Source organism: Amyelois transitella, chromosome 29 (genome assembly GCF_032362555.1).
Source record: "Amyelois transitella isolate CPQ chromosome 29, ilAmyTran1.1, whole genome shotgun sequence".
Classification (NCBI taxonomy): domain Eukaryota; kingdom Metazoa; phylum Arthropoda; class Insecta; order Lepidoptera; family Pyralidae; genus Amyelois; species Amyelois transitella.
In genome coordinates this window covers 4,786,500-4,810,854 of record NC_083532.1, presented here as the reverse complement: position 1 = coordinate 4,810,854, position 24,355 = coordinate 4,786,500, and the positions used below count along the sequence as shown (strand labels likewise).

General features: G+C 36.2%; 2 protein-coding genes across 3 annotated transcripts in view; one reads left to right on the top strand and one right to left on the bottom strand.

Annotated features, from left to right (window-relative positions):
- Window positions 1-24,355, top strand: part of LOC106138583 (uncharacterized transmembrane protein DDB_G0289901) — a 429,961-nt gene that overhangs the window by 234,615 nt on the left and 170,991 nt on the right. The window lies entirely within an intron of this gene.
- The window catches only part of LOC106138566 (uncharacterized), a 69,051-nt gene that overhangs the window by 42,981 nt on the left and 1,715 nt on the right, over window positions 1-24,355 (bottom strand). The window contains exon 2 of one of the 2 annotated variants that reach the window (XR_009657475.1): window positions 11,157-11,219. The exons of the other annotated variant lie outside the window; for it this stretch is intronic. The gene's annotated coding sequence lies outside the window, so the exon portion shown is untranslated. The remainder of the gene's footprint in view (window positions 1-11,156; window positions 11,220-24,355) is intronic. 2 annotated transcript variants of the gene reach the window in all.

Below are 24,355 nucleotides of genomic sequence, written 5' to 3'. Positions count from 1 at the left end.
TCACATACAACTCTACATAGTTATTTATATTAATTGCTAATCGATACTCTTATAGTGAGGGAAAACCAGCCGGCTAAATTACACAGCCTCTATTAATAACATAAGGTGCTTATAGTGACTGCGAAAGGTCTCAAGTACCATCAATAAGCCCGAATGACCGTTATGGTCGTTACAACGTATTATTGCACTCTCTAAATCAATTTTTAATTTAACCGCTTGCTACTTATTGCGTTAATGGCTTTATTAAATATGGCGGAATGTGGGTACTTCCATACAAGTTTGGTAGCGAATAATATTGACCAAGGAAATGGTTTGTAAACTTTGAGATTCTTCTTTTAGGCGACGGGTTAGCAACCTGCCGATATATCCGAATCTCTCTTCCAGGTCATCGTAGCCCTCAAGTCTTGTTACTATTGGTTCTGTCTACCTCATAAGGGGCAAAGTCATAATATGGGAATTTTCTGAAAAAAAATCTTGAAGTTCTAGTCTAAATAATGTATGTGCCTAATATCATAAAAATCAGTCAATTATCATTTGAGTTAGTTTCTCTTTAGAAATAAACGCATGATGAGTGTGCGTCATATTCTAGGAAATTTCTTCTACTATTTCCCTAATTTAATTTCAAACTCTTCAGCTTTATAATATTAGTATAGATATGTATATAATTCCGACGCCTTAAGACGTAGAATATGTGTTATAAAAACCGCACCTAACTAAGTAAGACCATTATTGTAACCATATTTAAAAAAAAATATTATGATTATTATGATTTTAATATCTGGTCAAGTCTAACTAGAAATTTCTGGAGCTGAAACAAGCCAGCGTGTAACTTTTGGCCAGAATTAATACGATATAGAAACTAACGGTCCATTTGCCGTGGGCAGCTCTTATAAAAAGCCTCAGCTGTCGCCGGCACGGCCCACGATTTATTTCGAATGCAATGAAACGATTTCACTTGATTTCTCGTGCGGCGCACCATTGCGCTCCCTGGCTACGTTTTGGATAAGATTTTCTTTATTGTTTTATAGTTACATACATACATATGGTCATGTCCATATCCCTTGCGGGGTAGACAGAGCCAACAGTCTTGAAAAGACTGAATGGCCACGTACAGCTGTTTGGCTTAACGATAGAATTGAGATTCAACTAGTGACAGGTTGCTAGCACATCGCCTAAAAAAGAATCCCAAGTTTGTAAGCCTATATCCCTTAGTCGCCTTTAACGATATCCATGGGAAAGAGATGAAGTGGTCCTATTCTTTTTTGGTATTGGTGCCGGGATCCACACGGCACATAAACATTTAGGGTATACCTACGTAACGACGTTTACATTTAAGAAAGCCATAAAAAACCCTTATTGCTTAAACACAGGGGGTCATCGAATTTTAATGTGTATTCGCCCTTATAATGTCACACAATTACTGGAAGCTAACGATAATGTCTGTTACATTCAATCGCCCTGATTTTATGGACTGTTATCATTTAAATTTGATATTTTTTTCAGAGGATACACTGATGTGAGTCGTAAAAAAAGTGGTGATGGCTTAATGTCATCACAAATTATGACTAAACACTTTCATTTTCTATATTATATATAAGCATTTTAAATATATTAACTACGCAATAGGCTGTTAATCTTGGGATTTTTCTTTAAGGCAATGGTCTAGTAACCTGTTACTATTTGAATCTCAATTCTATCATTAAGCCAAACAGCTGAACGTGGCCTATCAGTCTTTTCAAGACTGTTGGCTCTGTCTACCCCGCAAGGGATATAGACGTGACCATATGTATCTAGGTAACGTTATGACAAATATACATCTAGTCCAGACGGACCAGTGGTGCAGAATACCTAGATTATGATGGCAGTCACCACGTAGACAATTGTAATACGGCCATAACCCTAAAGCCAGACTATAGACCCCATCAATTTAACTCGGGGTCCACTTCAATGGCCTGCTTCGGACACAGCTGTTTGTAGCTCAGATTGTTTGCTAATGAATTATGACAATATTACCACCTTTTGTCATGCAAATACGTACATATATACGAGTATAATCACGTCTATATCTCTTGCGGGGTAAACAGAGCCAACAGTCTTAAAAAGACTGATAGACCACGTTCAGCTGTTTGGCTTAATATATAAAGACAAACAGCTGAACGTGGCCTATCAGTCTTTCAAGACTGCTGGCTCTGTCTACCCCGCAAGAGATATAGACGTTACTATATGTATGTATGTATGTATCATATATGTATACACATATGTATGAGCACAAATATAGAGACAGAAATATCAAAAACAACAGTTGTATTATAATAATAATAATAATAAAGGCGTAGGGACGTGACGACCCCATCGCCCTCTGTGGAAGGGTTTCCTTCCCAGTGCAGTCAGTCTCCGCGGGGCGGCTTGTGGCGAAGCCGTTGGTGAGTGGCGACACCACGGACCCTACCTCCTGGGGAACATACAGACATGCGCCATACACACACATACACACAGTAACACTTTCCCCGCCTCTGACTTGCCTTAGTCGGCCGGCCAGAGTGGAGTCGCAAGAGCAGATCCTATGCTCCAGGATGGAAGTGTATTGCACGTAATGGCGTAATAGCGGGGAAACCAGCACGGGGTCATACCTCGTGCTCGTGAAACCGGGGCCGCACCTCTCGGCATCCTATAGCTGCTTTTAACGTGTTGCGCCCTGGCCGCCGCATGGTGGCTTATTTAGGGTGCCCACAGGCTGCTGTAAAGCCAATGAGCAGCGAGTCACCATCTGCCTAATCAAAATTACGTGAGAGATTTTCGAGGCAGATGTCCGTATCTCACTCCATAGTCCAGTAATCCAATCCACTAGCATCCCATCCGCATGACCCAGACTAAGTAAATCCCTACCTGGCAATAGTTTGGCAGTTGGGGAGGGCTGTCCGTTGGTGTATCCCAATGGTTCATCAAGGGACAGATCTCCACAGCTGCAGCCATCTCACTCTAGAACAAAAGGTACCAAAGGGCCTCTTCATGTTGGCTTCGGCCCCATGAACGCCTCCCAAATGACCGGGTCCCTATGGGCCTGTGCACATTTTACATGTACCAACATAATAATAAATATCTTTATTAGACTCTTTTTTACAATAGCTCATATATGATTGGGTCCTCCATTTAATATAAAATACTTGTGTTTGGAGAGCCCGCTCTTCCAAAGAAGTTGTTTACACTGATTTGTTACAAATTCACTAATCATGTTTAACAATAACAACATTGTACAATTATTACATACAGTTTACACAGACATAACAAACAATAAAAATCAAAAACACATAAACCTGTCAGCTAAGCTAGTATAGACACCAAATCACTAACAAGAATATACAGTATTACACTTGAATGATTATCATACTAATATTACGAGTATAAATGAGGGTAGGGAGATTTCATAGGGTACCTACTGAGAAATAAATCAATTCCTAAAGGCCAGCAACATCTAGGTAGTTAGTATAATGATATTGTGCTTGAGTGTTATATTAAGCGCATAATAACAATTCTGTCTCATCATAAGTTTTACTCTTTAGAAATAGGGTTACAGTTTTTTTACATTCATGAGAAGTTGTTCGGTAGATGTCCAGACTTCTATGGAGATGATTATATATGTGCGAGGATTGTCTTCTAAACTGCCTTTGCGCATAGGTGGTTTTGACTGGGACTATCTCAGCCACGTTATATCTCCGTCTTCTGTTTAGTTTACTAGCATCAAAGTTTAAAGATTTATGTGTTTTAAGGGTTGTATTTAAAATATATAACTTTCTAACTGAAAGCAAATCGCAATCTGAGTATAGTTGAGAGGTAGAGTATCTGTAAGGTTTAAAGTACATTAATTTAAGTAGGGATCTTTGTGCTCTTTCGAGAAAAATGAATTCAGTCTTTGTAGCTCCTCCCCAAACAGAAATGCAGTAACCTAGGATTGATTGGGCAAGTGAATAATTATTATTTGTTATATTAGTGCTGTGTGGTTCCGGCACCAATACCTATAAAAAGAAAAGAACCACTCCATTTCTTCCAAATCAGTTTTCAATTTTATAAGATAGTAGGTATACTTGCATAGTTACAAATTACACGTTTTATTGATATAGTTAGCCTGAAACTAACCTACACTCCCGACATTAAACGCAGTAATAACGTTACTACAATCAAGAATTCCCGCTCAGCATTAAAATTTAATTTGCAAATGAACAAAATATCAAATACAAACTATAACTAAAACTGGCAGCGTGCAATATTATTTACAATCTCACTTATTAAAGGCTTTAAATGCGAGCATGAAACAAAACAATCAAACTATGTGTCAGAATTACAGAAACTAATCGAATACCGAACTAGATTCTAACCTCCAAAACATACTAAACAATGTAGCTAACTTAATAACACACTCGTCCGAAAGTAACTCGTTCATTACTCCCAAAACAAAAGCAGTTACGGCCCTCCTGAATATTTTAAACACCATTCCTGGTTCTGGCAAGGGAATTTGATGATATACGGCTCCGGGAGAGTGTTATGATTCAACATAAACTATGCATGGGTGTTCTATTGACGTGACGTCGATTGCGGGCAGCGCCATCTTTTGGCGAGCGGACGGTAACTGAGGGTTGAAGTGGACTAAATTGTTGATGCTATTCGATGACAGATGGCGTTATGGTGGACCTTTTGTTGTACTATAAGGTAAAATGTACGGTGGACTCAGGAGATAATTGTTCCATCTCGCATTGATTTGGATGGGGAAGATGTTACTAAGCCGTGTGTAAATGATAAGTCTTCGTGATAACTTAAAAATGCAGACATAATACTAATTGTATTATATATTTTGTCTTTAGGGACGCTACAGACCGAAATATAGCAGAAATAAAGTGATATTTACTGGTTTTCGAAATATAAAAATACAGATCATACATATAGTTACGTCTACATGCCTTACGGGTTAGACAGAGCGAACAAGCTTAGACTGATAAAATATAGATCACAGTAGTAATTCTAACCTGAAGGTTCCCTAATAATATTATAGTAAAATGTCTTATGGTTATATAATACAGGCAATGTTTAAACTTAAATAGTGATAGTCTTTATATCGTATGTCTTATTACTGTCAAAATATAATTCAACTAAGACATATTTATATAGCTTTACATAAAGAGCCGTATCAACATTGATTTTTTATTACACTTAGTTCCACTATCCGCCGCGGGTAGCGCTCACGATCTCATTACTAAATGCACGAAACGCGAGACATAACCGATTATGACGACAACACGAAATAGGGATGAGACATTAAAATTTTTATTTTTATCGATATCATTCTGTCGATACGGAAAACGAATTCGTTCGCCGCGCCGCTTAGACCTAGTGAACACTTAGATCTTTTTACGAAATTGTAGGTGAATATACCAAACACTTCTTAACCCATTTTTGATTAGCTACGAACTTGAAATTTCTATTCAGACAGATCCTAGACACATTTCAAATTCCATCAAAATCAGACATACGGTTCGAAAATTATAGCGTTACAAAAATATATACATACAATAAATATATATACATAATATTTCTGCTCCTAGTTGATTGACAAACCTCACTTGGGTCGCTTTCTCGGTCAGATTACTTTTTGCAACCTTTCCGAATTTGTGAGTTACATATTTTCTTTATTCTTTCCTGTTTTAAGATATTGACAAATTCATTTCATGCAGAAATATTTCAACGACAGCATGAAAATTTACAAGTGGTAATTTACAAAAAAAAAACTATCTGTAAAGTTTTTGCCTTTTTGCGTGTCTGATCGATAGCTGTCAGTTTGACACTAACCTTTTTTTTTCTTTTTTCTTCAGTGCTTTGACCCAGAACAATTGGAAAAAGCTGACGGTAGATTGAGCCAGTATGGAACAGAAACAAGAAAACATTTACGCCGAAATGATGACTAAGGGAAATGCTCAAAAACTAAGGATCCGACTTGTAGGATGGTAGGCTGGCAACTTGTTACTACTTTATTTTAATTCCATCATTTAACTGAATTTAGTCTTTCAGTCCTATCAATATACACGTGATAATATGTATGTAAACCGTTCACGAACACTTTATCGACTAGTAAGTAACATCACTAGACGCTACAATTTAAAATAACCGAAACGCGATCACAGATTTAATAGATTCCTTTGCTGAAACGATTTCATAACGTAAAATGGATGAAATATCTACATTTGTATTTACATTTTGTATGTAGATACAGTTATTCTTTCATTTAATAAAAATTTGATCAAATTAAGGACGTCAGATCAAGAGTGCCCGAAACCGCCGAGCTTGGCTGAAGAGAGTTATGAATGTGGATGAAGCGAAGCAAGTATGCAGAGATCGTGGCAAGTGGAAAGATGTAGTCTCTGCCTACCCCTCCGGGAAAAAGGCGTGATTTTATATATGTAATTAAAATTAGTTCTTTCGCCGCAAACTAAGGCTTAGTGGATACTTATTTTTTTTTTTACAAAATTGTGCATATTATAAAAAAGGTACACTTCACACAACACACAAACTCTCTTCAGCTTTATAATATTAGTATAGATTCATACTACGGGAACCACAGCATAATGGTGTCTGCAGTGGTCCCACATAATTAGCAGACTGTACATTGTTTATACTATAAGCGAGCAAGGCTCACATGAAACGTAAGAGGCAGTGTTTTTTTTCCTCCAAATGGAGAGTGAAAATTCCAAGTGGAATGATGTACCTAATCTGTTTTTGACCCTAACACCTCCACCTCTGAATCTGAAGATCTGTCAATAGTCATTTCACATACCACGTAGGTATCCAAATTAGAAAAATATCTATTGACAGATCCTATACACATTTCAAATTTCATCAAAATCAGATAAACGGTCCGTAAATGATAGCGTTACAAAAATACAAACGTACTTACATACATACATATGGTCACGTCTATATCCCTTGTGGGGTAGACAGAGCCAACAGTCTCGAAAAGTCTGATAGGCCACGTTCAGTTATTTGGTTTAATGATAGAATTGAAATTCAAATAGTGACAGGTTGCTAGCCCGTCGCCTATAAAAAAAATCCTAAGTTTTTAACCCTATCCCTTAGTCACCTATTACGACATCTATGTGAAAGAGATGGAGTGGTCCTATTCATTTTTGTATTTGTGCCGAGAACCGAACGGCATATTATTTAATGTCATATTATTGTTACAAAATTAGTTATTACTACAGAAGATAGAAGGAGAAAAGAGAAGAGAAATAATAAGTTTAAAATGACTAGGTATATTATTTAACATAAAAATAAAAATATTTGACAATTAAAATTATATATCTGATATTTTTCTTACAAAAAAACCATGGCAACCGTAAATGTAAATACAAAATGTAGATATTTCATCCATTTTCCGTTATGAAATCGTTTCCGCAAAGGAATCTATCGAATCTGTGATCGCGCTTCGGTTATTTTAAATGGCGTATACCAAGAAGGTTGCCTACACATAAAAATAACATGTCTTATCCGAATTCGTGAATAAACCCCCATCAGCAGACATTCCCAAACTCTTAACGCCATGTGAACCCAACGTTACAAAGATGTCCTTTAGGTGTACATTAAATTTAAACTTATTTACTTAGGTCTCCCCGCTAATTACTGCGCTCACCGTGTTTACATTAACCCACATTTTCGGGTCAAACGTCTTCCAGAATGTTCCGAGAGTGCGGGATGTGTTCTACATATGTTCACGTCTATATCCCTTGCGGGGTAGACAGAGCCAACAGTCTTGAAAGGACTGAATGGCCACGTTCAGCTATTTGGCTTAATGATAGAATTGAGATTCAAATAGTGACAGGTTGCTAGCCCATCGCCTAAAAAAGAATCCCAAGTTTGTAAGCCTATCCCTTAGTCGCCTTTTACGATATCCATGGGAAAGAGATGGAGTGGTCCTATTCTTTTTTGTATTGGTGCCGGGAACCACACGGCACTTTTTTTTTTTGGTGGTGGTTATTTCACTTGCTGTGAGGTTTTGACATATATAAACCAATCGTGAAAGGCGTTAATGTTAAATATGTATATATCACGTCTATATCCCTTGCGGTGTAGACAGAGCCAACAATATTGTAAAGACAAGAGTCGTCGCTGTCCTAATTATTTCTACTTCTTAATTCCAAGTCCCCAAGGCGTTAGTTTAAAATAATTGTGACTCCATTAAAAACGCGGGAGCGGTCGCAAACTTGTTTATTTCATCATTAAAATTTGCTCTCCTCCGTCGCAGAAAGGTCGCCGCGGGCGATTGAGGGTTACGGGTGAATATCAATTTTTCATAATATAACGTTACTATTAATAGTTCTTAAAGGAAATTGAGGATGAATGAAAGCAGGTTGACTAAGTAGATATACAAGGAGAGTGTGGAGGGAAAGGTCGGAGTGACGTAATTAAGGATGGCGTGGTAAAGGGTCAGGTCAAAAGTACCCGAAACCGCCGAGCTTACATGAAGAGAGTTATGAATGTGGATGAAGCGAAGGAAATATGCAGAGATCGTGGCAATTGGAAAGAGGTAGTCTCTGCCTACCCCTCCGGGAAAGAGGCGTGATTTTATGTATGTATGTATGTAAGTATTTCCAACTCAAATTAAGCAAAGTAGCGATACTCCTGATAGTGTGCCGTAAAGTGCGTGCCACCGCAGACCCCATGTGGAATCACCCCCCAAAAAGATTAATGTAATGAAAAACTCCTAATTTTTTTAACTCATTTTCATTTTTCAAGAGCGTCGTTGGTCGAATAGGTAAGGTGCCCGGATAAAATGCGTGATGCGCAGAAGGCACAGGTTCAATTCAAATTTCAAGTTCGAAATTTTTATTTATTATTATAGGATACTATCATATCGCTTAATAATTGTCAAATCTTTTGGTTTCACAACATTGGTTGAAGCCAAATAAATTACTTAAAACCAAGTTTACTTCCAAGGCGTCAGTACAGAAGAAGCGGTAATAAACTGCACTGTAGCATTTTCTTCAACAACGTCAACTTCACAAATATCCAAACTGAGAATAGAATAGAATAGGTTCGAATCCCTCCTCGGCCATGTCAAATGACTATTTCCGAAGTTATGTATGCACTAGTTTAAATAATAATTGATGCTCTTACGGTGAGGGAAATCATCGTGAGGAAACCTTCACATTCAGGCAACTGCATGTGTAACCATGATCGATCCAATATGGGTTAGGTTCCCCTGCAAAGGTTGCGGAGATCAGACGGGAGTCGCTTCGTGTGAAAACCTGACTCACCCACTCCAGGGTACATGGTCAAAGGCATACCCCGGGCTCCTCTCCAGAGTGGTGGGGATGCAGCCGGGACTGTAGCCATTTGGCTAGGAAGAAGAACTCATTTCCATATAAAATGTTGATAGCCTACGATTATATCTGATGTCATTTGAAACATTGGACCCTGGGCTCCGAAACATAATGGTAGAGGATGCAACAGGGAACGTGCAAAAATTAGAAAGTACGCCGTTTCTCTTTTTATTATAATCGTGAAACGGGACAGCGATAGTTTTTCCGGTTGGGCGCATTATGTCCAATTCGCAAAATGTCCAATTGTCCAGTTCGCAATTGGTCCATTGTCTGGATCAATCGCGAATTGGACTAATTGCGAACTGAACCAAATGGGAACTGGACCAAGTGCGAACTGGACCAATTTCGAACTGGACCAATTTCGAATTGGACTATTGGACATTTTGCGAATTGGACATAATGCGAATGCCCGTACGAGTTTTTCGCGCGATAAACACGGCGGCGCGCGTGCCACACTACGGAGGCAGGTAAGGTGTTACACCAAAATCGATTGGTAACTATCGATTTTTATTTGACATGACATTTCGATACTAACTATCTGAGCACGTCGGCCCATCCCATGTTTGGCGAGGCAACTATCGCTTAACCTCCTTTATTTGCCACGCGTCGGAAACGTAATTACGACATAAAAATAAACTGGGGTGTCCAATTTGGTCGATGGTGTAAAAATGGGGTTGGAGATGTCTAGATGTGACATGTATAGGTACGGTCCGGGACACAATTATTCACATACTAGCTGTGCCCGCGACTTCGTCCGCGTGAAATAGTTATTTTGGGCATCATTGAAGCCCTCAAGGATGTATAATTTTCCCCGTGTTTTTTTCACATTTTCCATTATTTCTTCGCTCGTAATAGTTGCAGCGTAATGTTATATAGCCTAAAGCCTTCCTCGATAAATTGTCTATTCAGCACAAAAAAAATTTTTTAACTCGAACCAGTAGTTCCTGAGATTAGCGCGTTCAAACAAACAAACTCTTCAGCTTTATAATATTAGTATAGATATAGATTCTACGTGCAAAAAGATTGTGACGAAAATTTAATTTAGTTAGCATTACAAACGTACTTACATACAATCACGTCTATATCCTTTGCGGGGTAGACGGAGCCAACAGTCTTGATAAGACTGATGGCTACATTCAGCTGCTAGGCTTAATGATACGAATTGAGATTCAAATAGTGACAGGTTTTTAGCCCATCGCCTAAAAGAAGAATCCCAAGTTTATATGCCTTAGTCGCCTCGAAAGCCTATGCCTTAGACGCTTTATATGACATCCATGGGAAAGAGATGTAGTGATCTTATTTTTTTTTATCGGTGCCGGGAACCACACGGCATGTTTGTATACATATAAAGTGTGTATGTATTAGGTATTGATGATATAAAAATATGCAAAATCGAGTTACTTCCAGTAAATTTAATTCGAGTTATATCCACGCCCATCTTTGCAGTGTAATGATCAGCTTTTGGGGCGAATTCGTATTATTATGTTGTTGACACTACAACGATTTTGTATGCCTATATCACGTCTCTAATCTCTTACGGGGTAGACAGAGCCAAAAATTGAAAAGGCGACGACGAAAAGCTTACTGATGGAATTGAGATTCAGATAGTGACAGATTGCGAGCGAATTGCCTAAAAGAAGAATTCCAATTTAAATATCCTTTCCCTTGATTGACTTTTACATTCTCAAAGGGATGAGAAGCTGGCATACATCGATTTCTCATGATGTATATGACGTTCAAATGTAGTTGCATATCAAATAAAAAAAATAATAATTCAAAATTCGAATTACTCACCACGAGAATTACGTCCCGCCAAATTCTCAGCCAATGCACGTGTGGTGTGTGCCCAGCCCACATCTGCGGACAAAGAATGGTTTTTATAAACAAATTCTATTTTTGAAAACAGGCTTAAGCGCAGATGTTCTTTTGTGCCAGGATTGAGACATGGTAGTCTATGGTTTGGCGAACTATGGTTTTTTCTTTTATTAATTGTAAAATGTTGTACTTATTTGGTTTGGTATTGTAGCTGGCCAGTGTTTTGTGCCTAACATCTGTCTTATTGTCATGTCCCACAACATCCAGAATATACGGAGGCTACTTATTTAGGCGAAATTTAGGAAAGAAATAAATTTCTTTACATTAGGACAACCATTTTCGAATATATCATTTATATGACTTTATCTATCCATCTGTTTAGTGACTTTAGGTAGATTAGCAATACTGTACTAAATTCTGTCTTAAATACTGTGGTTAGTCAAAGAAATGAATCAAAGACAACTTTTAAAACCGCTTTACAGCCCAACGTAGTAACATTCCATAAAACGCCTTAAAAAGCATTTAATGAGAATTAAAAAAAAAACGATTTAAAAAGACAAACACAATGATAAGCGAACAAACAATATTTTGAACCTCCTTTAAAAATCTGTGTAAGCTTAAAAATACTGGCATAATTACAGGTCTTGCCGTAAAAAAGAAAAAAAGAGGCGTAGCGACGACAAAGCGCGATGGTATCGTGGATAGGCCGCCTTTTAATTAAAAACTCTAATTTCAAAAATGGAGCGAGTATTCGAAATTCAAATTCGAATATTTTCGAGGGGGTCTGAGTGACTATTGTCCCGCGTTTGGCGGCGAGGTTGTCAGTCTTGATCGTGACGTCACTGGCACTTGAAACGTCAAGTTAAAATAGTCTATGAAAAGAACAAACGTTAACGAAATGTTTGAATGAAAATGCTAGTTCGCACGGTCTAAGTTCTAAACTAAATTCTCTCTTTATAAAATTCTCCATTCAAATCCTTTTTTTTTTATTTCAGTGCTTATTGCCTGGAAGAAATTGCATAAGTTATTTTTGTTATAATTTATGTGCAGCAAAGAGTATTCTATCTACAAGTAGGTATCTATTTAACTAGGTAGGTATATGTAAGAAATAAAAAGAGTGATGAAAGTGAATTAAGACAAAGGAGTAGGTAGGTATGCAAGGGTCATAGTATATGGACCTACATCTTTCCACTATGCCTACCCCTCCAGGATATAAGCGTGATTTTTATTTATGTTTGTATGGAATGAAGGGCGGTTTCCCGACTCGGCAATGTTCATTAGGGGCACTCGATTAACAGACATTCGGAAATCAGGTTATAATCGATTTGGACGGTTAACTCTACATACACAGTGAAACAGAACGTATTTTCTTTTATTTTTGTAAAAATATCATATTTTCCATCAAAAATGCCATAGAGCAAAACGTAGCTTTTCAGTTTTTTAAAGACTGTTGGCTCTGTTTACCCCGCAAGGGATATAGACGTGACTATATGTATGTATGCATGCTTTGTAAAAAATAATGTATAAATGAAACAAATCAATGAGCTATTCAACTAAACGTGTTATTTGAGTCTTGTAACTTCGACTCTGTCCACAGAATTCAGAATTTCTGTATTCTCTGGGTATGTCTATAAATAACACTCGCGACTTTGTCCGCTTTACATAGTTTATTTGGGCAGAAATTTTATTTTAAACGTCTGTTAAAAGGTTGAATGAAGTTTGTGCATTGACGTTAAGATTAAAAAGGGACTTAGACATGTATTGTTGCCACGTCTTTAACAGCCTCTTCTTGAAAACCCTTCACCGAAATCAGATGCTTTGCAAAAATATTACATTGATAAAAGGATTCTTGAGATTTTGCTTTACTACTTGCTTTTCTATACTATTTTTTGATAATTAACAAAAATTCTGGTCTTAACTTGTATACTAATAACATAAAAAAATATAAAAACCAATTTCAAAATACTGGCCATAATAAATTGTCATAAAATTGAACGATTCAAAAATGGAACGCGTTCGCGACGGACGTCCGTGTACCGCGTCGTTCAATTTGCGGCAGGATGCAGCCAATAGCGCTCGTTCCCGCCTCGTGTGACGCGCATGCGTTAACATTGTCGTAGCAATCGAACGTTTTTGAACTTAGTTCTCGAGAGACACACAAATTATAATCGATTGACAGGTTTAGCATGGAAAATCGACATTTCTGTTTTACAAATAATAACTATAATTTAAACTAATTTCAGATATTGAAGCGAAAGAAGTATGTACGCAAATACCTATTTGATTAAGGTACGTTCGTCTAGCCTTCTTCTTCCAATGATTTTTTTCATCCTGGCCTTATATCAACCTGCTACTATATACTATATATTTCTTTAACTTCCGGTAAGTTAGTGAATCATTTAAAGTGTCCTTTTTCGAGACCTCTTGCGACAAAAAGTAATTGTAGTCGCTAATAACGGAGCTCCAATTATTTCGCAAAAGTGTCATTTTTTTAAAGTTTTAAAAGCAGCTAAAATGTACTCCAAGCCAAAATCGTGATCATTGGCGGACCCTGGGTTCCTCTCCAAAGATGTGAGGACGGAACAGCAAAATTATTATTAAGAATATAGACGTCTTTATCTTTTGCGGGGTAGATAGAGCCAACAGTCTTGAAAAGACTGATAGGCCACGTTTTTGGCTAAATGATAGAACTGAAATTCATATAGTGACACGTTGCTAGCCCGTCGCCTAAAAGAAGAATCCCAAGTTTACAAGCTTATACCTTTGTCGCATTTTAAGACATCCATGGAAAACAGATTGAGTGGTCTTATTCTTTTTTTCTATTGGTGCCGGGAACCACACGGCGCACGGTAAACAAATAACGTTGAATAATTCAGTAAAATCGAAATCGTTTCGTAAAGATAATTCAATAGTTTATATTCAACATAAAAACTGGGGCAAACACTGTTTTGAATTCAAATTTAAGTCAAAAAAACACTTTTGTATAAATAAGTACATAATGTTTTTGTATACATACTCGTAGTTACTATTGAAATTTACATACTCGTATTAAATAAAAATTTTATAAATTAAAACGCCATTAGTTATTTCCTATAGGAGTCCACCAGGGTAGTAGGGTAGACAGACCCAGTAATCACAAGACTTGGACAAATTGCCAGCCCATAACCCACACTATTACGGCTTTTCAATTAAATAAAAATGAGTCAAACGAAAATATTTTATCAATATGATCAAATATTGCCCGCGAACGGCCAGTATTTATGCCCAAGAAAAAAAAAAGTGGTCGCGCTTCCGAAAACCATTCCTAATTCAAATTCTAACCTCTGCTTTATCTGTTACCGAGCATTGTATAGAAATTTAAAATTCAAATTCGAATATAGAACGATTCCGTCACCGATAAAATAAGCCAGTATTGTGACGCATTAGGTCCTTTACAGTGCCCTCTTTGTAATCACAGATTTGGATGTATAAGTTGTTTTTTATAGACATTTCCTTGCCCTAGATATGCAGAGACACACGTGGTTATTTGTACAGAAAAAAAAGAATAATAAAAAGATTATGTTTATTTCCTTGGAATAAAGATGAGGCAGTTCAGACTGTTGTAGTGCCATATTCTACCGAATTATCACTTTTTAAGTAAGTTGTTAACTTTCGAAGTTAAAAATTGAATCTTTTTCACTTAAATTTTGTTTAAAAATATAGTTGAGACCTTTATTTTGTTTTTTATTTATTGATGTACACAAAGTAATATACAGGAGCATTTAATACAGTAATTGTAGTACAAAGGTGCTACTTATTTCAATAGTAGGTAATCTCTGCCAACGGCAAAGGAAAATATTTTATTGATTGGATTTTTACAGTATAAAATACTAAATATGTACAGTATCGATGAGTTTGTGTTCTACCTATAAAACAAGTCTTGAACTTATTTTCGGACTTAATCTAAAATATTTTTTATGAAGTTTGCCTAAAGGATCTCAAAAAAAAAAGAAAAACAGAGATCTGTTCGCAATTTGAAATTCGATTCGAATATTCCGTGCCTCTGTTATCGGGGCGGGGTCAGCGCTTCCTATCGTTATCGTGGTCACTTCCCGTTCGACATTTGAAATATTCAATTTTTTGCCCCTGTCCCGCTCACGATGACAGTTTTCGGAATCGTATTTTTTTTCTAGACTGCCAGTTAGTGTGTGCTTTTTTTTTATTTGTCACCAATTAAAACAAGGTCAAAAAACTATGTAAATAATTAAAAAATGACGATAACTCTTGACTTTAAAATCCCAACTAATAATAAATAGAAAAGACTTGTATATGTTATATATAGAAAAAAAAACTACTGAACTAATTTTAATGAAATTTATTACACAGATAGAAAAGGAATAACATGGACTATTAATATATAGGCTATATTTTTCGAAATTTCTTACGGGAGTGCAAACCCGTTGAAACCCAAAAGCTAGTTTAAAGTAAGGTTAATTCTAAATTTTACAAAATTGAGAATAAAAAAAGAATGTTACAAATTTACCCAAACCAATAAATTCAACAGAAATATATTTTATTGGATTTTTCCTATTTTAAAACTAAAAACTTGTCATGTTGTCCAATTCGAGTCGGTTGCACCGAGCGCCGAGTTGCGATGTTGATAACGAGATATCGATACATCGGGTGCAGGATCGCGATAACCGATAGAACGGCCATTATGTGAATGTTTCCGATTTTGAAACGTCACCGCCATTGCTGGCTCGTTCAGAAATGGAAAGATTGGGAAATTAATAAATGTTCGTTTCACTCGTACATTGTAGAGAACGATTTAATACAGATTTAAGAAAATAGCTAGAGTATTGTTAAGATTAACTAAGTTATCATATTCTGAATGGGATTTGCTGAATTTTAATTCATTAATATGATAACGTCTATATTCCTTGCGGGGTAGATAGAGCCAGCAGTCTTCAAAGACTGATAGGCCACGTTCAGCTGATAGAATTAATATTTAAATAGTGACAGGCTGCTAGCCCATATGCCGTTAAAATGGAATCTCAAGTTTGTAAGCCTATCCCTTATTCGCCTTTTACGACATCTTTGAGAAAGAGATGCAGCGGTCCTTTTCTTTTTTATATTGGTGCCGAGAACTACACGGCATACATACGGCTTACTTTGTGACACAAAAAGGTATTTATTAATTTATTTAAATTATATTGCACAAATATACAACAAAAAAAATTATCTCAATGGACATACTTAATCTAAGTTATATATCTACCATTCAACCATAGAATCATGCAGAAAATTATTAACCATACAGCTAAACATAACCTTTCAATCTTTTTATAAATAAATACATAAGTAGGAGTACTCAGTAGCTGTGTCTTAGAAAAACTCAAAAAAAAATTATTCATCACTAAAAAATATAGGACTGGTTGGTAATGAAATGAATTTAAAAAAAATATATGTAAGTACACACAGTTACATATTTTTAATAGTGATAGCTTAGTAAAAGGTACAGCCAATTCAGCGAAGCCCTAGGCCGCCGCTGCCGAATAATTTCAAAATGGCCGCCGTAACGAGCTACGGACAAACACCAATTGACCCCAATATTCTGATATAATGGGACGCGAAACGCTCATGCGAGTTGTATTGTGATATCCATATTTTTATTATTATACCCATACTTGTGGCCGCCCGCGACTTCGTCCACATGGAAACTCTATCAATCCCGCGGGAATTCCGGGATAAAAAGTAGCCTATATGTTATTCAGGGTCTTCAGCGACCTATGTACATACCAAATTTCATCGTAATCGGTTCAGTTGTTTTTGCGTGAAATAGTAACAAACATTCATACTGACATCCTGACATACTTACAAACTTTCGCATTTATAATATTAGTAGGAAATTATGCTTAAAATTTCGATATGATCAAAAAATATATTGCTAGAATTTAACATTGAAGTATGTTATATTTTCATTTTAAAACCACTTCATTTAAATGAGAATTATAAAAAAAATATATGAGAATATCCATTTTCAGCGTAGCTCTTAATTTTTCTGGGAACATACATGTTGTCTTCAGTTAGTCAGTCAATTGACGAGTTTTACTTTAACTAATGATAAAGATTTTTTATATATTTGATTGTTCATTGATTTATTACTTACAGATTTAATTTTAAACAATCTTGTGTCAAGTGCTTCAAATTAAACATATAATTACTTATTTATCCCAGAAAATATATGATTTCGTAAGCGAAGTCACGCAAAGACAATTAAAAAAAAATACTTTCTTGCAACTACATGCTGGAGGGTTAACAAAAAAAATATCATTCAAATTCTACTTCCGAAAATACGTTATATGCGGTATTGTGCAAAAATAATATAATACAGGCGTGCCCTTTTGTTACTGGCAGCTGGCGATTCGTATTTCGAATTCTCACCAGACAATGGCCGAGTTAGGATCGAGAAGAACAATTGTAGTGGTGCTTGAAAAAAAAAACCAACTCTATTCCAAATTCAAAATGAGGAACGCGCGGCGGGAAATTAATTTTACGCGAATATGCACTTTGTTTCTTTAAGGATTGCGTTTGAAATTGATTAATGTTTTAGGAACTAATGTGACCATGTGTTTCGTGAGAAAATTTAATAATAAAGGAAATTTAACAATGAGCGTGTTAAATACAAAAAAAAGTTAGCTTGTCAAAACATGTTTCTTTTTAAATACATACTCGCTTGTTCTCATGGGATTTGGCAAAAGCTGTCGACTACAACTTACTATGATCCTTTATAGATAATATGTTCCGCTTTCTCTACATCATGAATTTATATATAATTATTTTTATTATTAATATCTCACATTAATCAATTATTCTGAACATTTTATTCTCTCGTCCACATTTCTCTTTTAAGTTTGGATAGTTGTAAAGTTGACGTTGTTGAAGAAAATGCTGCAGTACAATTTGTTACAGTATCAGTACATAGAAAATACATAATCAGTATTTTCGAGACTGTTGGCTCTAGTCTACCTCGCAAGGGAAATAGACTTGATTATATGTATGTATTTAGTTGCTGACGCCAACATTTAACGTATCAGTATTGACAGTCAACGACCTACAACTTTATCTATTGAAGTCAAATGTCATTGAGGACCTAGAAAAATCAATTGATAGTGTTATGTCAATAAGTTAATGTACATTAGTAAGTTAAGTAAGTATATACTTACTTACGTCAGTAACATATCAATATTTGTAAGTAACAGTAACTGAATGACTGCACAGAAAGATTATTAAGTAAATAGTTAACGCGTGCCGTGTGGTTCCCAGCACCAGCCCATCGCCTAAAAGAAGAATCCCAAGTTTATAAGCGTACTCCTTAGTCGCCTTTTACGACATCCATGGGAGAGAGATGGAGTGGTCCTATTATATTTTTCTATTGGTGCCGGGAACCACACGGCACTAAACAAACAATAACACAGCCAATTGAGGCATGAAAGTGGACCAGAGTCTTATAATGATCACTCGACACTGTAGCAGTGTTTGTGAACAAAATCGATTCAAATCCGTGGGCTAAGCCCAAATGTATTGGCTTAGGAAACGGACTTGACGAAATTTCCTCGCTATTTTATGTAATACAATTCGAAAAAGCGGATATGTAGAGGTTGTATTCTTAATGCTTGGTATTTTAAACTAAATTATAAAATCGCTTGTGGGGTGGGCAGAGCCTTGAAAATACTGATAGGCCATGTTCAGCTATTTGGCTTAATGATATAACTGAGATTAAAATAGTGACAGGTTGCTAGTCCATCGCTTAAGAAAACGAATCCAAACTTTGAAAGCCCATCCCTTATTCGCCTTTTACGACATCTATGGGAAATTCTTTTTTGTATTGGTGCCGGGAACCACAGGGCACCTACATTTATAAAAATGGTGTCTTTGAACCAGATTGTTTTTTTTCTCCCAGCATATCTCCATCTCTTTCCCGTGGACGTCGTAAAAGGAATTGGCTAATAAACTTGTGATTCTTCTTTTATGCAATGGGATAAAATCTGTCAATTTTCGATTCTCAATTCCATCGTTAAGCCTAGACGAACGTATCTTGATCAAATCAAGGACGTCCTGGCAAACGGTCAGGTCGAGAGTACCCAAAACCGCCGAGCTTGCATGAAAAGAGTTATGAATGTGGACGAAGCGAAGGAAGTTTTCAGGGATCGTGGCAAGTGGAAGGATGTAGTCTCTGCCTACCCCTCCGGGAAAGAGGCGTGATTTCATGTATGTATCGTTAAGCCATACAGCTGAACGAGACCTTTCAGTCTTTTCGAGACGGTTCGCTCTGTCAACGTATAAAGACGTGATTACCTCTATGTTTTTATGTATGTATGTGCCCTGAAAAATAAACGTTTTTATGTCTGCATTGCATTTAAACGGTAACCAAAGCTGCATTAGTCATTGTATTAAATTTCACGTGTCAGCTAATAATCTTAACATTTGCTATGCTAGCACATACCAAACGTATCTAAGAATTTGATATGTATAGGTTTTATATTAATTTTTAATTCGTGTTTTGTGCTATATCACTATTTACTGGGACTGTCTACAATATGTGCCGTGTGGTTCCATCACGTCTATATCCCTTGCGGGGTAGACAGAGCCAATAGTCTTAAAAAGACAGATAGGCCACGTTCAGCTGTACGGCTTAACGATGGAGTTGAGAGTTAAAAATTAACAGGTTTTAGCCCATCGCTTAAAAGAATAAGTTTATAAGCCTATCTCTTAATCGCCTTTTACGAAATCCACGGGGGAAGAGTTGGAGTGGTCCTATTCTTTTTTTCTATTGGTGCCGGGAACTACGCGGCACGATAGATTGCAAACACACACAAATCCACACGTCCTTATTTATTGGTAGGATAGGATGTGGATAGTAAAGTAGGATTACTAAGAAAATGAAGGGATCTTTGTTAATTAATTCACACATTCATTTTAAAATTTGGTTCAGAGTACTTTCTACCAATAATTTTTTTTTAAAACCTTCGATAATTTTATTTAAATAACACCAATATTTTTTTTTTAAAACCTCTCTAAAATTAGCCAAAATATCTTTAGTTATTTGTGATTCGAGTTAGCTAGTAAAATAAGATTCCAGTACATAACACATTTAACTCGTATATTGTTCAAATCATTACACTGTTTGGCCGTTTCAATAAAGCGTAATTATACTCACTGTAGGTTACTAGGAAAAAGTGACGTCATCGGATTGGTATGAGCGAATCAAATTAATTAAATTTGAACCATAAACCGCTGTATTAACGCCGAAAATTGAACGAGACAACGAGAAAATAATAATAGCATTGTTTTATATTAATATACAAAGCAAGTTAAAAGTTCTTTTTCAGTGGTTCGTTTCAGCGAACAAAGGATGAATCTTGCTTTAAATTAACATTACAAAAACTATTTGAAAAATTAAATTATTTCTAGGAAATTTGTAGAGAGTTATGTTAGCACTTTAAACTCTTAATAAATATATAGGAAATCTAAGTATAGAAAAAAGTAGGTACCTTTATCTCAGGTCATACAAACTGCGATTTTGTAAATAAAATAATAATAACAAAAATGTAACTAACTAAAAAACTTACAAAATATTAGTTTTAAAATGATAATCCATTATTTTCTCAACTCATGGTAAACATACAAACATTAACTCGTTCATTCATAAAGAATGGAATTCAAATTCAAATTCGACAGAAACATTCGCGCGCTTGTCAATTCAGTTATATTTTTTTTCTAAATAGATAAATCTGACAAAGGAGTTTGCGTTCAGACAGCCACGTCCCATGTATCATTTTTTCCATTTCCTAAAAGCCAATATTGGTTGAAGATCACATTTTGACAGCGCCCTCGATTGTGTTATCATACGATATAGATAATTGTGGACGAAGGTCAGCCCTTATCAGTCAGTAACAGAAATGCTTGTAGTAAGTATTGTATTCTTGTTATAATAATAATGTTGTTTAATTATATTTGGGTTTGTTATCCGAATGCAAAATAAAACGAGAGTTTGACATTGTTTATTTTATAATGACAACTAGATGTAAATATCTGAATATGTTATGAAATTAAATACATAAAATCACGGCTCTTTCCCGATGGGGTAGGCAGAGACAACTTAAAGATATCTTTGTCTGTTTATCATTCTCGATGTTTTCTGTGTACATATGGGTAGGGTACATAAGTGGATGGGTAGGCAGAGACTACATTTTACCACTTGCCACGATCTCTGCATACTTCTTTCGCGTCATCCACTTCATTACTCTATTTATCCAAGATCACTGGTTTCGCGTAATATTGAACTGACATTTTGATAAGGTACATTGGTCTAGGTCTTCCCACTACTAAGTACCTTTTCATCCACAAATAAAATTTGTACAAAATTTTCTTTTTATAAAATCTAGATTTGTCCAAAACGGGACCACCTCGTTATAATATCCTTTCAAACAAAACATAATCATCAAATTTCAGTTAATATCTTAGCAGAGTATTCGCATCAAATAAAAAAAAAAAACAAAATCATATAGGTAAATTTGACAACCTCCCTCTCTTTCGCGGTCGGTTGAAAAGGGAGAGAAAGAGATCTTACAAAATAAGACTGTCCCTGTCATTATTGATTCTTCATACACTTCTTAATGTGGTTCAATTTATAAGCTCGAGTATATTTCGAGTCAACGCAATATGCGTACATAATTTCTACATACATACATACATATTGTCACGTCTATATCCCTTGCGGGGTAGACAGAGCCAACAGTTCTTGAAAAAACTGATAGGCCTCGTTCAGCTGTTTAGTTTAATGATAGAATGGAGATCCAAATAGTGGCAGGTTGGTAGTTCATCGCCTAAATACTCGTAACGAATCTAAAGTAAGTAAGCCTTTCCCTTAGTCGCCCTTTTCGACATCCATAGGAAAGAGATGGAGTGCTCCTATTCTTTTTCCTATTTGTGCCGGGAACCACACGGCACGCAGCAAGAAGTAGAAATTAATTATATTTATAGCTACCGATTATAAATTGGGACCCAAATGGGTGTGTCGGCCAAGCCAAAAAAAATGGCGCACCACATATTTAGTTTAACCGTATATTTGTCAGCTTGTTACGTATGTATTGGTTTTGTAATATAAAAAAAGTAATATAAAAAAATCCCGTGTGGATCCCGGCACCAATGTAAAAAGAATAGGACCACTCCATCTCTTTCCCATGGATGTCGTAAAAGGCGACTAAGGGATAGGCTTACAAACTTGGGATTCTTCTTTAGGCGATGGGCTAGCAACCTGTCACTATTTGAATCTCAATTCTATCAATAAGCCAAATAGCTGAACGTGGCCATTCAGTCTTTTCAAGACTGTTGGCTCTGTCTACCCCGCAAGGGATTTAGACGTGACCATATGTATGTATGTATGTATGTATATAAAAAAACACACACAGATAAACAGAAAATTTTGCGTGAAAGAGACGCAACACAAACTATCTCATTTTTAAATTCCTCCAATAAGTGATACCTTGTACCCAATTTTGAAAATAAATCTATTCTAGGTATTCTATTTTAATGTAGACAATGTACATTCGTCCGCGATTTAGATTTAAGAGATCTATATATTTGACAATTGACATCCGGTGAAAATGCTGCAGTTTAGTTTGTTCCGCCGCTTCTTCTACACATGCGCTTTGGAAGCGTTCGTAGTTATAATTTAGATCCAAGTGATGTGACGTCAATAAGTGATACCTTCCTATCCAATTTTGAAAATAAATCTATTCTATTCTATAGCATTTTATATGACATTCTATATGAGTCAATTCTAGTCATTCCGCAGATCAACTCAATGGCACGGCGCAGATATCGATCTTTTTGAAAAAAAAAAAAACTTGTCCTTTACAAATAAATCAAGTCCCCCCCACCAGCGTCACCCCCTTTATTGAATTAGCGCACATTCATACGGCCCGCATGTTCCCATGCGGCACGGCCACGTGCTAAGCAGATGTTAGGAGCGATTTGGACGATACGGTGACCATAATCTCGGATTCTGTGGGGGTTTTTTTTGTGTAATTTTTTTTTTAGTTCCGGTACAAAGGGCCAGAATGGCCAAAAGTTTTTTTTAAAACAAAAAATAAAGATTCCACTGATGATTGTCTTCATTATAGTGCCGTGTAGTTCCAGGCACTTAAAATAGAATAGGACCACTCCATCTCTTTCCCCGTGGATGTCGTAAAAGGCGGCTAAGGGATATGCTTATAAACTTGGGATTCTTCTTTTAGGCGATGTGCTAACAACCTGTTACTATTTAAATCTCAATTCTATCATTAAATTAACAGCAGAAAGTGACCGGTCAGTCTTTCAAGACTGCTGGCTCTGTCTACCCCGTAAAGGATAAAGGCGAGGTTATATGAATGAATGAATGAATATTTAATTAATATGTGTTTTTTTCTTTGCTACAAAACCAACAAGACATTAGTAAGTGAACTGTGAATGTACTTACTCACTTTTACGCAAAAGTGATATTAAATGGTTTTAAGTGATATTAATTAGATGGTTCAGTCATGTGGAGAGGATGAATGAAAGCAGGTTGACTAAGCAGATATACAAGGAGAGTGTGGAGGGAAAGGTCGGAGTGGGAAGACCTAGACGAACGTATCTTGATCAAATTAAGGACGTCCTGGTAAAGGGTCAGGTCAAAAGTACCCGAAACCGCCGAGCTTGTATGAAGAGAGTTATGAATGTGGATGAAGCGAAGGAAGTATGCAGAGATCGTGGCAAGTGGAAAGAGGTAGTCTCTGCCTACCCCTCCGGGAAAGAGGCGTGATTTTTATGTATATGTGATATTAAAAGTAATAAGTACCAAGTTCACGAATGTTGAATTAGCGCTCAATTATTTTGATAAATGAATCACGAGATGTCTGTTCTCATGATTTGCAAGTCAAGCTACTGAACCATTGAACACACATACATATATATAATCACGTCTATACCCCTTGCGGGGTAGACAAACCTAACAGTTTTAAAAAGACTGACAGGCCACATTCAGCTGTTTGGCTTATTTGAACCATTGAAATGGAAATAAATAATAATAAATAAATATATATATATATATATATATATATATATATATATATATATATATATATATATATACGGGACAAATTACACTGATTGAG